This window comes from Saimiri boliviensis, chromosome 2 (genome assembly GCF_048565385.1).
Source record: "Saimiri boliviensis isolate mSaiBol1 chromosome 2, mSaiBol1.pri, whole genome shotgun sequence".
NCBI classification, from domain to species: Eukaryota; Metazoa; Chordata; class Mammalia; order Primates; family Cebidae; genus Saimiri; species Saimiri boliviensis.
Genome location: NC_133450.1, coordinates 1,193,586 through 1,210,241, shown reverse-complemented (window position 1 = coordinate 1,210,241; position 16,656 = coordinate 1,193,586). Strand labels below are relative to the sequence as shown.

The 16,656-nt window shown below is 56.6% G+C and overlaps 1 protein-coding gene across 10 annotated transcripts in view; it reads right to left on the bottom strand.

The window, feature by feature from the left end:
- LINGO1 (leucine rich repeat and Ig domain containing 1) overlaps positions 1-16,656 on the bottom strand; it is a 216,317-nt gene that overhangs the window by 79,716 nt on the left and 119,945 nt on the right. For 9 of the 10 annotated variants that reach the window (XM_039469393.2, XM_039469395.2, XM_039469394.2 and 6 more), the window contains one exon: positions 556-735. The gene's annotated coding sequence lies outside the window, so the exon portion shown is untranslated. Of the gene's footprint in view, positions 1-555; positions 736-5,699; positions 5,942-16,656 lie in introns of those variants that run through there. The other variant, XM_010330830.3, reaches the window with a different exon arrangement.

The following is a 16,656-nucleotide window of genomic DNA, read 5'->3' as shown; positions in this document are numbered from 1 at the left end:
GGGAAACACTCACCCCTCATTCCTGGTCACGTGGTCGGGGAAGGACGACCCTGACCCCCAGCCTGTGAGTGTTTCTAAGTCCTGTGGACACAGCTAAAGGTTCAGGATGAGCCGGATCCTGCCAATAGGACCCCAAGATTTGTTGTGTCAGGGAAGACTTTGTCTCTACCCCCAACCCTAGATCTAAACCCAGAAGCATGTTACCCCAGAAACTGCTGCCAGGCATCTTTTGACCATGCCATGCCAAATGCCACGAAGCATAGAGTCATCACCAAGAAGAGGAATGAAGGGACACAGACAAAAACAAGGTCCTGTTTGCACTGTCTGAACCACTGGATCAAGCCCTGCCTGAAGCCCATATTACCACCAAACACGTTGGTTACACGAGCTGATAACTTCATCTTAATGAAGTAGGGTGTTTTGTTTTTGTTCCTTGCTACTTACAATCAAAGGGATCCTGACAGATATAGCTTACAGAAAAGTTTCCGTCTTGTTCTGGAGACTGACAAGGCTTGGATATCCCCAGGAGCCAGGTACAGCAGGGATGCCACCTACCGTGACTGCTGCTGTGTCCCGCTGGGTCCCAAAGCTTGTGGAGTCCCTTCGGCCCAGGTCGGGGTCAGGAGTAGGCTTGGGAGCTGGTCCAGGAGCTGGGTAGTCAGAGCCCTCGGGATGCAGGCTGAAGGCTGGGTAGCCCCACAGGCTCAAGGTAGCCAGGTCATGGTCATAAGATCTCTAGAAAAGAGGAGAGACAAGAGTGAGTGGTGGCGTTCACAAGGGCCTGAGGGGTACAGGAGGACGGGCAGATGGCAGCCACACCCTGGGGAAGGTGAGACCAGAGGAAGAGCCCCAGAAGTATCTCTAGATGAGCACCGTTCAGCGGAGCTTCCTGTCACGACGAAGATGTTCTGCCTCCGCGCTGTTCAATATGGCAGCCAGCAGTCACATGTGGGTACTGCAGTGCGGACAGTGTGATACGAAGCTGATTCTTAATTTTGTTTTATTTTAATTAATTTACATTTAAATCTAAATAGCCACATGTAACTGATGGCTACCACGCTGGACGACACAAGTCCGGATCAACCCTTGCGTACCTCCTGGACACGGTGCCTGGGAAAACCTGAGGTCCAGAGAGAAGGGACTTGCCCGGGGTCACACAGTGAGAGGGTGGCAAAGGCACACGCAGTCCTCCAACTCCCAGCCCCGGTGCTCCTCGGTACCCACAGCCCCTCCCGCCATGGCCTTGTGTCTTCGTGTCATGTTCATCGCTAGCAGAGTGTCCTGCTGCCCCGAAACCCATACTGCCTCCCAGGGGAAGCCATGTCCCTGGGGAAGGGTATCGGGCCACACTTGAAGGGACCGATCTCCTCCAGTCACTGCCCCTGGACCCTCCCTCAGCCCCCCTAGCAAAGCAGCCCCAGGGAATGTCCTGGGATTGTCCAGGAAAACTGCACTCAGAGGGGAAGCCTCTCGGGCACAGGGCCGTTCCCCACAGGGTTATTTGTACCAGCAAGACACTGCAGGCTGTCTAAAGACTCCACAACAGAGATGATAGCGTGAGTGACGGCACCCCTGCCAAGGGAGTATTACACAACCGTTAAAATTGATCCACGCAGAGACAGGCAGTGACGCCAAGTAATGTTTCCATGACGATAATGAGGGGGAAGCTGAAGAAATGGGTGCAGGTGGCGGCTGGGTTGTGGTGTGTACAAGGTTCCCACTCACTGAGCCCGTCCGTCACCCCCACCCACACTGCGGCATCGTGGGGTGCAGATTACAGACCCAGTTTACAGGTGGAGGAGCCGAAGCTTAGAAAACCACCCACACACGTGCTCCTGGCTCCATGGGGAGTGTGGGCAGAGCTGGGGCTTGAACCCTTGATTTCTGATGCCAAAGACAGACTTCTACAGCTGCCCTTTGTGCCACGATGGCAGCATTATGCTGCCCTTTCCTTCTCACCTACTCATCGTACATAAAAACGTACGCACAACGTGCTTATTAAGTGCCAGGAAACTTCCTCAGTACTTGACAAATTAAAAGGTAACTCGTGGAATCTGCACTGGGTGAAGGAGCAATTATTACCTCTATTGTTTGGATGAGGAAACTGAGGCACAGAGGGATTAAGTAACCTGGGGCTACTTCTACTTCCCAAATATTCTGCAAGGCTCTAGTATTGGCATCAAAGGAAACAGACGAGGGGGCAGGGGTGGGGGGGTTGGGGACGGGGACGGGGCGGGGGGTGGGGGCGGAGGTGGGGGTGGGAGCCGGGCAGGGGGATGGGAGGCGGTGGTGGTGGTGGGGAGGGAGTGGTTGTTGCCCTGGAGGAGAGGAAACAGGGATGGAGAGTTTTTCTCCTTTTTAGTTTCATGGCAATTCTTTTTTATAGCCATTGAATGAAAAAAGTTCAAAAAGTAAAGTACATGTAGCAAGGAAAAGGTTTTTGAAAACAAGCTCACAAACAAAAATTAGAACTTAGCAAATCGAAGTCACGGATGCAGCCAGGAGACCTCGACTGTGAATGTAATCCACGTCCCAGCAGCAAAGCTCCTGTCCCCAGGCTTTTCTGCCAATTTCCTGACCCGGGAGCACTCCCTCCTGCCTGGGTGAGAGCCTCACCTCCGAGGGCAGCAGGGAGCAGCCCTGTGTGGAGGTAAACTTCAATCAACACCTCCTGGCTCCCTCTTGGCTCTGGGGTCCCGGCTGCCTGCAAGACACCATGGTATCCAGGCCTCTGCCTCTAGCCCCAAGCAGCCCCATTCCACAGGTGGAGCAACGGAGGTCCAAAAGACGAAAGACTTCACCAGAGGTCACAATGCTATTGAACATGAAACGCCTGTGTGTGTGTGTGTGTGTGTGTGTGTGTGTGTGTGTGTGCTTGTGAGTGTGCATGAACGTGGTCTAGGGCACGTGTCTCCCATGCACAAAGTGCTTGAGGCCCAGGTGATTAAAAGGGCAGGTGATTCCCAGCTCACACACCCACGTGCACACACACACACACACACACACACACACAAAACTGTCATATCATTAACTGCTACTACAGCGACGATGACATCATCTGCTATTTCTTCCTGTTTTCTGTGGTATTTTTCATTCATGCATCAAATACTGATTTAGTCCCTACTATGTGCCAGGTATACTATCAGGGCTAGGACTCACTGGGGTACAACACAGACAAGTTTGATACTCTCATGGGGACAGGGGATACCGATGATAAGCAGATACGTAAACAAGGTAATTCCAAATTATGACAGGCAATCATGATCATAAAACCTGGTAATGTGAAAGAGAAGACCGGGGCTGAGGCTGGTGGATCACTCAAGCTGCAGGGGCCAAAAGTTCTTTCTGAAGCAGGCATTTATTCTGTGGAAAGGCTGCAGCCCTGAGGGCCAGGGTAAGGGCTTTGGACTTCCTCCCAAATGCAATGAAATGTAACTGGAGGGTTTCAACCAGAGAAGTCCTATGATGGTTTCTTCCTTGTTAACAGTTCTCTCGAGCTGCCAAGTGGAGACTGAACTCCAGGAGAGCAGGCCTGGGGCAGAGGACCCGTGTCACCGTCGCCCAAGGACAGAGACAGGCTCAGCCAGGGTGATGGCACCGAGAGCATGGAGACAGACAGATTCGGGCAGTGTGTGGTGGCAGAACCAGCTGGCTGATGAGTTGGATGTGAGGGGGTGGATAGCAATGCAAGGAGAGTCCTTTCACAGAGAGCTTCTACGCAGACAGGGACAGCTTTTACAACCAGACTCCACCCCACTTAAAGGAGCCTCAGGGACCTGATCAGGACTTCTGGTCCCTGACGAAGAGACCTGGCATGCATGTATCCAAGGAGAAAAGAGTCCAGGGACACAGATCTCTGCTCAGCCTGAGAAGCGGTGAGCTCCCTGTCCCTGGAGGTATGCAAGCAGAGGTCTGGGGACCATGTGTGTTGGGTGGGCATTGGCAATTCACCGGGAGGTTGATTTCTGCCATGAGTGTCTTTAATTCTGTCAATACATGAATCGGGGCTAGATTGTGTGGCCTGAAGTAGGTGTTACAGAGACTCAGGGGGAGAAGGCAACGTCCAGCACAATAGTTATTATTATTAGGACATTACACATCACAGAACGCTCCCACTGATTCTCCACCTGGATCTGCAGCACACGCCGTGAGGCAGATGGAGCAGCATGATCAGCCCCACCGAGCAGATGAGGAAACAGGCCCGGAGAGGGAGTGGGATCAGCCTCGGATCCTCTGTGGCCTCACGCCTCAGGACCTTCTCCCTGCCCAACCCCAGTAGTCACCCCGCCACCCCTGCCCTGGAAGATGCAGGAATCTCCCCACTCCACGTGGGCTTCCGTTCAGCTGCCAAGACTCCCATCCCTGCAGGTTAGAGGCACTCTCTGCCCTCTGTCCTGAGACTTGAGAGGGAGGTCCCCGCCTAGAAGCCGTCTCCTTGATACACAGGGCCTGATCCTCCACTCCGTCCCCTGTACCCCTGGTGGTTTTGCCACAGCCCCTTAAGTTAGTTCCTTCAAATCAGACCAGTAGCAAACACTAGGCTTTACCCAGAAATGAAGTAAAGTAGGGTCCCTCCCACAAGGTGCCTTTCTTCCCTAACACAGCTGCTGTGGGCCAGGGGCAACCAGATCCCCCCTCACCACCTTCCCCTTTCCCACCAGACAGGCAGAGAGGGCATCGGGGCAGATAGGAGCATCAGGAGGTGGGGTCTCCCAGGAGGACTGGGATCGCAGGTGGGGAAGCTGCCACCCACTGGCACAGCTCACACTGAACACCGCCCTGACAGACCTCAGGATGATCTTGAGGGCCAAGTGGGAGCATCTCACTTCTCAGGTGAGGCAGTGAAAGCCCGGAGAGATTAAGGAACTCGTCCAAATTCAAAATATTAAATGGAAAGAAATAGCTGGTAAGTGCTGGAGCCAGAATTTGAACCTGGGGCTCACTGGTTCCAAAGATCTGACGCCGTCCCCTGCTCCCTGTTGCCTCGCGGAAGTGCCAGGTGGTTTGAACAGCCAGTCCGGTAAGCAGATGGGGTGGGCAGGGGGAGGCGGAGAGAGGCGGTGGTGGCAGTGGCGGGGTGGGGGAGGTGAGACAAAGAAAGCGGAGACAGAGACTCTGAATGGACAAGGGAACCCTGCAGGGGCCACAGAAGCACCCCTGGAAGCCACCGTCCTGATCAGTGCAGGGCCTGCAAGGCCGCCTGGTGCCATCTGCCCCTCAGATCTAGCCACTAGATCCTGGGCTCATCCCCACGTGCTCAGGCCCAAGGAGCCCCCCCGTCATTGACATTGCTCCCCAGTCGTTAAAGGCACCCCACACACGTTGAAGGGCCCAGGTCAGGCCCCTGTGGGCCAGCTCTGGGGCAGGGAAACGGATGGAGGGAGTAGAGGGAACAGCTCTGGCCTTGGGCAAGGCCGTCTGCCCAGCCTCCACCTGCCCCAGCCCGGCTGCACTGTCCAGTCGCCCAGGCTGCCCACCATCCCCAGCTGATCTGTGGCTGGGCTCTGAGCCCACCAGGTGTTCCCGTGGCCGGCTGGCAGCCCGGCACCATCGGCCTGACCCCAGAGCACACAGGGTTTAAGCAACAGTCTTTCCACTGAACATTTAAGAAGAAAAATATCTTTTTTTTAAGAGAGAGAAAGGGAGGGAGGAGGAAACTGTCAAGGGAGGAGGAGGGAAGGAGGGAGGGAGAAACCTACCCCATCACTGCAGTCAAGGTCACAGGCACCGGCACAGGGCGGGCTGGGCAAGGAGCCTCTAATCCGGAGTTCAGGCCGAGGAAACTACACGCCTGAAGCCGGAGTACATTACCGCCCTGAATGCTCTGTCGGCTTCTATTAGGCTAAATACCTCTGTATAATGGGGAATTATCCTCTCAAGAGGCAAACTGCCGGCCTCTCTGGGGAGGGGCGGTGGGAACCTCGCATCGTGAGGGCTCTCCCACGGTGGGGAGGGGGGAGCAGGACCGACTCAGAAAGCCAACCCCGTCCCACACCCCCAGCCTGGAGAGTCACAGTCAGCAGCTGCTTCGATGTTTGTGGCGGGTGCCCGCCTTCCTTCCCTCTTCCCCGCCTCTCCCCTTGCTCCCGCCATATGAGCCTGGAACGGTGCCAGACCCAGGTGGAGGCCTGACAAGGCCGCTGGTCGGCCAGGTGACCCTGGGCAAGTCCCTGAGCCCCTTGGAACCTCTGTTTTCCTGTCTTGTTAGATGGAGCTAATAATACCCGCCCAAAGGCTGGCCGTGCCGGGGGTGAGCACGAAGCTGGCATGGAGCCCAGGACAGAGTGGGCATCCTGCTCTACCCACCAGGGAGGGCCTCCCCCGTCCTCCTCATCCTCACTGGCTCACCCAGAGCACCACCACCTCCTCCAGGAAACCCTTCCTGCCCCCCATCTCTGGGTGTCTCCCACCTTGGGCACCTACAGACAGAATCCCACCTCCAGCCCCCCCGTTTCCGGTGGATGGGTGAGTAGAAGCCTCAGTTTTAGGAGACCCCCCTGAGAAAAACAGACCCCTCCTCATCTTCCCAACACCCCCCCCACACACACACACACACACTCACACACTCGGGACTGAGCACCCACGCCTGCCCAGATTTGCAGGCTTGGAGGCAGGGGTCAGGGTGGCAGGCACGGACGGGACCACGATGAGGTGACACTCATGGGAAGGTGGTCAGCACCAGGGTAGCCGGATCAGGAAGCCAGAAATCCCAGGACAGGGGTCTGGGAGAGCAGGGTAGGAGCCAGACCATCAGCAGGACTGGCCAAAGCACATGGCGGGGCTTGGGGCCAGGTCAGAGGAGCAGAGAGGCCGGCAAGAGCTTGAGGCCGCAGTGGGCTGTGATCGTGCCACTGCACTCCAGCCTGGGCAACACAGCTGGGACTCAGTGCCAGGTTGCTGGTGCAGGGCAGTGTAGCGGCTGGAGCAGCTCAGGCCAGGAAAGGTCTCAGGGCAGGATGGGGGCAGAACTGACCTGTGCGTGTGGGGATAAGGGTCCGATGACGATGGCAACAGATGAGAAGGCTCTGCAGACCCCAGGCTCTGTTCTCAGGGCTCCTGTGCCACCCTCACCCTGTAGTAAATCCCCGGGACAGTTCAGAACCCCTCGCTGCAGAGGCAGCCTCTACTGTTGTAGGGTCCACAGGTGCGGACAATTGCAGGGCAAGATGCCTGGAGCCCAGTAGGACCCACAGAAAGGAGGCCACCGCCAGGACAGGTCAGAGGCACCCTGTGTGGCCCACTCTCCTCAGTGGGCCCAAAGGTCCAACCCAGAGTCCCCACAGCCCGGGGGAGTTGCCTGTTCATTCTTCATTCATTCATTCATTCAGCAAATGCCCTCTAATGCTTTCTGTGAACTAAGGGTACCAACACGGCAGAGCAGGGTGTGGGGTGGAGCCCAGGAAGGTGGGAGATGGCAACTCAGGGGCTGTGTGACAGTGGGCACCTGAGGGGCTGTGGGAACAGGGTAGGGGCATCTGATCCAGGCCTGGAGGTTGGGAAAGGCTTCCGGGGTGAAAGGCTCTTTGAAGAGGTCTTAAAGGATAACAAGTTGGATTGGGAAGCAGTGGGGAAGGGCACTGCAGACTGCCCGTGACAAGTGCGGCGGCCCAGTGGTTGGAGACGGAGACAGCCCCCGCCTTCAGGCAGGGCCTGGTGGGCACCACGTGGGGTGGAGCTCTTATCCCAGGAGCCATCAGGAGCCTGAAGTTCTGGTGGGGAGTAGCCGGGGTCTGGATGTGTGCTTCAGAAAGATCGTTCTGGGGGAGGATAGATTTCATGCGGAAGGACAGGAGGAAGTGAGTTAGGAGTGAGGCGGCGGCGGGGGAGAGGGGGGCAGAGCGATGGAGAGGAGGGAGGATGAGGGAGGCAGAATCTGCACAGCGAGGGCGGTGGGTACAATCCACAGCACCAGCGTCCCACTGAGCATCCCCCACGCCTTCTGTACAAACAGCATCCTTAACTCTGTAACAAATCCGTCAGTTACTTTCATCTGCACAACACCCAGGTGAGGCAGCCAGGCCGGGAATTCATTACTTCCTTAGTCCATTAATTCAACAAGCCTGCGCTGAGTGCCTACTACGGTCCAGGCCCCATTCTGGCCCACTCAGGAGAAAGGAAAAGCTAAGATTCACGGATGCGGCCCGAGGTCCATAGGGGTGACCAGGACCTGCTACTGGTTTGGGAACTCAGAAGCCCTGCATAGTTGGGCAAGGGGTGGGGCCACACGCCAGACAGGAGCTGTGGAAAGGGAATGCCTGACAGTGGGGGGCTCATGGCCCTCAGGGGCAGGGGCGAGCCTCAGTCTGAAGGGGAAGCACCTCTTCCTCCCAGGCAGGCATGGGAAGCTGGAGAGACACCATTCAGTCGTGGGGAGGGCTGACCTCATGAGCTGGAGGCTGGAAGGGGTGAGGAGTCACAGAGGAGGCGTGGCGGGACCATCAGGCCCAGCGGAGGGGCCTTCAGGCAGGGCCAGAGGGTGAGGTATTCAGTGAGCACAGCAGAGGACCGGGAGAGGGGCTGCCTCCTCAAAAGTACCAGCAGCAACAGGGGAGAGGCGGAGGCAGAGTCCCTGCGGACGACAGCAGGCCCTGGGGCTGCCCCAGGGGGTGCCCCTTGCAGTGGTTGCTGCTGCTCTGTGCTCAGTGAAGGGCTAAGGACTGAGACAAGGAAGAACTTCCGCAGAGGTGGCTCCCAAGGGGCCCAGGTTGTGTCAGGAAAGGCCAAGGGCTGCCTGCTGCCTCCTGGGCTCACTCACACTGCCAGGACAGGACTGCTGATCCGCTCCTCCTCTCTGTTCCCCCCAGTCCAGCCCAACATTTGCATTCGCTGCTGAGGACCTTGGTGGTCCCCTGACTTCCCTGGGCCCCGCTCCCTTAATCAGCAAACTTGGGTGGCTCCTACCTCACTGATGCTCAGGAAAGCACTAGCCCAGACTCCACACACAGTGAGTGCATACTAGCCATCATCAGCACACAGTAAGTGCATCATCCCTGCACACAGTAAGTGCATACTAACCATCATCCCTGCACACAGTAAGTGCATACTAACCATCATCAGCACACAGTAAGTGCATACTAACCATCATCAGCACACAGTAAGTGCATCATCTCTGCACATAGTAAGCGCATACTAACCATCATCTCTGCACACAGTAAGCGCATACTAACCATCATCCCTGCACACAGTAAGCGCATACTAACCATCATCCCTGCACACAGTAAGCACATACTAACCATCATCCCTGCACACAGTAAGTGCATACTAACCATCATCAGCACACAGTAAGTGCATCATCCCTGCACACAGTAAGTGCATACTAACCATCATCCCTGCACACAGTAAGCGCATACTAACCATCATCCCTGCACACAGTAAGTGCATACTAACCATCATCCCTGCACACAGTAAGTGCATACTAACCATCATCAGCACACAGTAAGTGCATACTAACCATGATCAGCACACAGTAAGTGCATACTAACCATCATCCGTGCACAAAGTCAGCACATACTAAGAATCATCCCTGCACACAGTAAGTGCATACTAACCATCATCCCTGCACACAGTAAGCACATACTAACCATCATTGGTACACAGTAAGTGCATACTAACCATCATCAGCACACAGTAAGCGCATACTAACCATCATCCCTGCACACAGTAAGCACATACTAACCATCATTGGTACACACTAAGCACATACTAAACATGATCAGCACACAGTAAGTGCATACTAACCATCATCCCCGCATACAGCAAGCACATACTGTCGTCCCTGCACGCAGTAAGCATATACTAACCATCATCCCTGCACAGTCAGCAGCACATACTAAGAATCATCCCCACCCCTGCCTGGTGGCAGAGCCCCTTAGGGCCTGGCCCTGGGCATCCCGAGTGCCTCAAACACACTAAGTGCTCCATTGACTTTACGGGCTGAGTTTACCTGCTAACCAGCTGGCAGCAAAGTTACCAGGTCAGAATTCTGCCCATTGGACCCGGCAGGGAAGGGGCTGAGAGGAAGGAGGACTTGGCAGATCCTCAGAGGGCAAGGAAGGAGGCAGCAGATGCCAAGGTAACAGGGGTGGCACAGGCATTGCTGTTATCACACACGTTAGCACTCTCAATGCTTCAGGAGGCGGCTGAGGAGCCAGCAGAGAGGAGCACTGAGGGCAGGGCACTCCCAGGTAGAGGGTCCCTGGGCGGATCGGCCTCCTGCCCATCAAACTGCTCCAGGCCTCGTCAGGGCACCTGCTGCCCTGGGAGCTGCTCCCTCCAACACCCTCTCCCCACCTTGGAATCTACCCCACTGACCACCAAGCTCTCCCCCTGACAAGAGCATTGCAGATAAATTGAAAGACGTCGAAAGGAATTGCCTATTCTGAGAAAAGGGGCAGAGCTGAGAAGATTGCACGGAGATGGTGGCTTTTCAACCGTGTGGGCCTCACCTAGCCCCTCTGTGAAATGGGACTGCTCTACTATGATGACAACGCCTCTTACTACTACTGCTGCTAGCAGCTAAAGCCATTTGGGCACATACCCTGTGCCGGGCTCTATGTGAATACTCTGTGCCCAGAGAAATGGACGCAGAGCTGAGGCCAAACGTGACCCTCCTAAACCCTTTGGCTGGACTGGCTGGTGGAGGGGTGCCTGGGGTCTGAGCCTTGGGCCAGCTGCAGGCGGGGTAGTAGGTGGGGTCAGTGTTCCCACTGGTCAAAGTCTCCGAGTTGTATTACGCCAAGTGTTTTTCACATCACTGCAAGCGGCCACTCCTGCTAGACCTGGGTGAGCAGGCTGGGGAGGGAACCTTCCAGAGCCAAGTCAGAGGCAGCAAGGTCAGAGGTTATGCATGGCTGCAGCAGCTCAGTGTCCCCCCACAGTATTAAAAGCACTGGTGCTACCTGTGGCCTCCTCCTTCCTGTCTTCCACAGGACAACCTCACCACAGGCCAGGCTTCAGCTCTTGGTCTAAACAGGCAGGGGCCGGGGGCGAGGCCAGCGTCCAGGGAAGAGGGACCAGGGGCAGGAGAAAAGCTGCAGTGTCGTCTGCTATGCGCCCTCCTCCACTGAAACCGCACACTGTGGGATGGGTGTTCCTATTCCCACTAGACAGATGAGGAAACCGAGGCTCTGGGGCATATGCTCCTTGTCCAAGGTCAGGGAAATGGCAGAGCTGGGATGCGCACTTAGCGCTGTCTGGTTCTAAAGGACAAAGAGATGCCAAAGGCTGAAGAGAATGGCACAGGAGTTGGAGTGCATCTCAAGCATGACCAACAGGCTTGGGGGGCAGTGTCCTTTTTGGGGGGAACCCTTCCTGGCTCTCCTCTCGGTGGCTGCAGATTACCCCAAGCCCAAGGCCAAGGTGGCTCAGCAGGCTGAGATGAAAAGAGTCAGGGAGGGTGAGAGAGGGCTCTTCTTTGGCTTCCAGTAGCCTTCTCCCTACCCAACCCCTGCCCCAAAGCATCCCACCTCCCTGGCGAGGTGGGCACCCAGGAGGCTCCAAGTTGACAAAGGGGCCTGAGAGGCTTGTGTATAGTTTGGGTGTTTGTCGCCTCCATTAGCATGCTGAAATGTGACCTTCCCCACGCTGGAGGTGCGGCTGTGGGAGATGTTTGGGTCATGGGGGCAGATCCTTCATGAAAGGCTTGATGCCCTCCTCACCCCCTAAGGAGTAACAAGTTCTTGCTCTATTAGTTCCCATGAGAACTGACTGTTAAAAGAGCCTGGCACCTCCCTCCACCCACGCCTACCTCACTTACTTCCTCTTGCCATGTGATGTCAGCTCCCCTTCGCTCTCTGCCGTGAGTGGAAGCTCCCTGAGGCCCCCTCTCCTAACGGAGATGACAGCGCCATGCTTATACAGCCTGCAGAACCATGACCCAGATATTCCCCTTTTCTTTATAAATTACCCAGCGTCAGGTAACCCTCTCAACAAGATTAAGAGAGCTTGCACAGGGCCGGGAGTTCAGGGGTACAGTTAAAGAGAGATGAAGGTACAGCCAAGAGCTAGGGCCCAAGCTGCCTGCGGGCTGAGGCTAGCAGAGGAGGTCAGGAAGCCCCAAGAGAGCAGGCGTCACAGGTCATACCTGAAGTCCCACATTAGAGCTTCATTCCTTTGGGTGCTCTAAGGTGTTTAGTTCCAACAAGGCTTTTGCACCTGGGAGAGGCAACAACCAGGAATATATGCTTTGGATGACAGGACTGTGGGGCTCTGCCCATCCTCCACTAACAGAGACACTGTGTTTCTTGGCTCAAGTGTCTTGCCCTCCATGGTTCCCAGTCGTCCTGTCTGCAACATGAGGTGTCCAGGCCTACAGGCTGGGGGACACCTGCATCAGGTGGGTGGAGAGGCCCCAGACAAGCTGCCTCTTCCCATGCCAAGCGGGAATGCTGACTCTGTTACAGCGCCTGCCATTCCCGAGGGATCACGTGGCTGGGGTCAGGTATCACAGATGACCCCACCCTCCACCCCACCGGCTTGGGGAAGAGGTTTTGCCTCCTTCAGCTGATGCCCCCATTTGGAGAGTCTCAACTGAACACAGGCCGCATACTCAGCACAACATGTCATGGCCTTCCTGCGCCCTCTCAACGAGACCGCAATGCAGGTGGCAGTATTGTAATTCTCGAGGTGAGGAAACTGAGGCTCAGACATGAAAAGGGACAGACCAAAGTGTCCAGGAAGAGTTGCAGACAGGCCAATGGGCGTGGTTTGGTTCAGCACCCTGGACAGCTGCCTTCCTGCCTACCCGCCAGTCCACCTGGGCTCTGCGCACACACCCCCGTGGCTAGGCTTATTCTTTCCAATCCCCAATTTTCTCTAAACTCCGTCCAGCTTTTCCCAGCGGCTCCAGTGGCATGGATGTGTTCCATGCCACACAGCACTGAGACCTCGGCAATGCAGCTCTCGCTCCCTAATCCTTCTGACTTAAATCTCACTCTCCCAGCAGCTCCTTGAGAGCAGGCGGCAGTCTCTTTCCTTCTATGACACAGTCCGGCCACACAGAGGGAACTGGGAGAACCCAGTGGCTTTGGACCAGGCAGATGTGAATGAGAACTGAGCTGGGAACTGCTGGGCCCACTGCTTTGCCTCACTGAGCTTCAGATCCCCCAGCTGTGAAGCAAACTGCTCTGTCCATCCCTCGGCTTGCAGATAAACCACAGCAAGGAGCTACTCCTTCCTCATGTCCCCACCTTGGAATCTACCCCACTGTCTACTTCAGGGAGCCTCCTGCCAACTCTCCCTGAGTCCCTTCCTCCTAGAACTTCACTCAAATTCTGGACCACTTCCCCCATGAAATTTTCCAAATGACTCACAAATGGGGGGATTCTTGTGCTAAGAAATGTCAGGGAGGCCCGAGAACAGCTGGTGCAGTGCCTGCAGTCCCACTAGTGGAACACGACTGTTTCATGTCCTCATGGGTTTTCAGTCCTACAAGCGTTTTGAGCCCGGAGGAGGGAACACCTAGGAATATTGGCAGTGGGAGGAAGGGCTCTGGGCCCCTCCGCTACTAACATACTTTGTGTCTTGGAACAAGTGTCTTCCCCTCTCTGGGCCTCATCTGCAACACGAGGTGTCCAGGCCTACAGCAGGAGGGGTGGCACTCTCCCACCGCTTCCTGGAAGCAAAGGAGGAAATGCTTGTGGGGTGATGTCAGGGATGCTGGGAAGGACCCTCCAGAGCTCTAAAATCCAGGACAACGATGTCCAAAATGCCTCCATTGGGGCTGACACATGCCTTTAATCTCTAGCAAAGACAGAAGCCCGATCCTTGGGGTTTATGGTACCCTACGGGCAGGCTCTGCCTAGTCCCCAGCTGCTGGGGACAGGACCTGCCCGCGTGCCTCAGACCTCGCAGGGACGCCTCCTTGTCCGCCCTCAGGCTTAGTCGGCCCTCCTTGGGAGTTTTTGCTTGAGGAAGGCTGAACTCAAAGCCCCCGGTCTAGATAGAAAGAAGACGGAGATTCTACAGGACCTGTAGGAACAGCGCTCTGCCAAAGGTCCCTCCGCCCCAGGGAGGAATGCCGAGCGAGCCTGAAAAGGAACAAGGGGGCAGAGAGTTTGAGTCTGGGCTCTGCCGCTTAACCGGCTGCGACCTCAGACAGACACTTCATCTTCTGAAGTTTCCTAATCTGTAAAATGGGGGCGATAATACCCACCGTCGGTGGTCCAGAGGGTGCCTCACACACGGCAGGTTCTGGAGGAACTGCAGACGCTATGACCATTCAGCCTTCTGCTCATCAAGGCTCAGAGCATGGCATCAGCTGGGGGCACCTGAGTAACAGGCCCCGTGGGAGGGACAAGCAGAGCTCCGAGGGAGTGTGGATGAGGCAGGGCCTCCAATCTGCCCCAGAGGCTACACACAGAGCACTATGCTGAGCCCCGACCCTGGTTACACACCGACCCCCGACCCTGGTCACAACTGACCCCCGACCCTGGTCACACACCGACCCCCGACCCTGGTCACAACTGACCCCTGACCCTGGTCACACACCAACCCCCGACCCTGGTCACAACTGACCCCTGACCCTGGTCACACACCGACCCCCGACCCTGGTCACAACTGACCCCCGACCCTGGTCATACACCGACCTCTGACCCTGGTCACACACTAACCCCGACCCTGGTCACACACTAACCCCAACCCTGGTCACACACTAATCCCAACCCTGGTCACACACTAACCCCAACCCTGGTCACACAATGAACCCCGACCCTGGTCACACACTGAACACTGACCCTGGTCACACACTGAGCCCCGACCCTGGTCACACACTGAGTCCCGACCCTGGTCACACACTGAGTCCCGACCCTGGTCACACACTGAGTCCCGACCCTGGTCACACATGGACCTCCAACCCTGGTCAGACACCGACCCCTGACCCTGGTCACACACTGAGCCCCGACCCTGGTCACACACTAACCCTGACCCTGGTCATACACTAACCCTAACCCTGGTCACACACTGAACCCCGACCCTGGTCACACACTGAATCCTGAGCCTGGTCACACACTAACCGTGACCTTGGTCACACACTGAGCCCCGACCCTGGTCACACACTGAGTCCCGACCCTGGTCACACACTGAGTCCCGACCCTGGTCACACACGGACCTCCAACCCTAGTCAGACACTGACCCCTGACTCTGGTCACACACTGAGCCCCGACCCTGGCCACACACTAACCCTGACCCTGGTCACACACTGAACCCCGACCCTGGTCACACACTGAGCCCCGACCCTGGTCACACACTGAGCCCTGACCCTGGTCACACACTGAGCCCCGACCCTGGTCACACACTGAGCCCTGATCCTGGTCACACACTGAGCCCTGACCCTGGTCATACACTAACCCTGACCCTGGTCACACACTGAATCCTGAGCCTGGTCACACACTAACCGTGACCTTGGTCACACACTGAACCCCGACCCTGGCCACACACTAACCCTGACCCTGGTCACACACTAACCCTGACCCTGGTCACACACTGAACCCCAACCCTGGTCACACACTGAATCCCGGCCCTGGTCACACACTGAGCCCTGACCCTGGTCACACACTGAGCCCCGACCCTGGTCACACATTGAATCCTGACCCTGGTCACACACTAACCCTGACCCTGGTCATACACTAACCCTGACCCTGGTCACACACTGAACCCCGACCCTGGTCACACACTGAATCCTGAGCCTGGTCACACACTAACCGTGACCTTGGTCACACACTGAGCCCCGACCCTGGTCACACACTGAGTCCCGACCCTGGTCACACACTGAGTCCCGACCCTGGTCACACACGGACCTCCAACCCTAGTCAGACACTGACCCCCGACTCTGGTCACACACTGAGCCCCGACCCTGGCCACACACTAACCCTGACCCTGGTCACACACTGAACCCCGACCCTGGTCACACACTGAGCCCCGACCCTGGTCACACACTGAGCCCTGACCCTGGTCACACACTGAGCCCCGACCCTGGTCACACACTGAGCCCTGATCCTGGTCACACACTGAGCCCTGACCCTGGTCATACACTAACCCTGACCCTGGTCACACACTGAATCCTGAGCCTGGTCACACACTAACCGTGACCTTGGTCACACACTGAACCCCGACCCTGATCACACACTGAGTCCCGACCCTGGTCACACACTGAGCCCCGACCCTGGTCACACACTGAGCCCTGATCCTGGTCACACACTGAGCCTTGACCCTGGTCATACACTAACCCTGACCCTGGTCACACACTGAATCCTGAGCCTGGTCACACACTAACCGTGACCTTGGTCACACACTGAACCCCGACCCTGGCCACACACTAACCCTGACCCTGGTCACACACTAACCCTGACCCTGGTCACACACTGAACCCCAACCCTGGTCACACACTGAATCCCGGCCCTGGTCACACACTGAGCCCTGACCCTGGTCACACACTGAGCCCCGACCCTGATCACACACTGAATCCTGACCCTGGTCACACACTAACCCTGACCCTGGTCATACACTAACCCTGACCCTGGTCACACACTGAACCCCGACCCTGGTCACACACTGAATCCTGAGCCTGGTCACACACTGAACCCCGACCCTGGCCACACACTAACCCTGACCCTGGTCACACACTGAACCCCAACCCTGGTCACACACTGAATCCCGGCC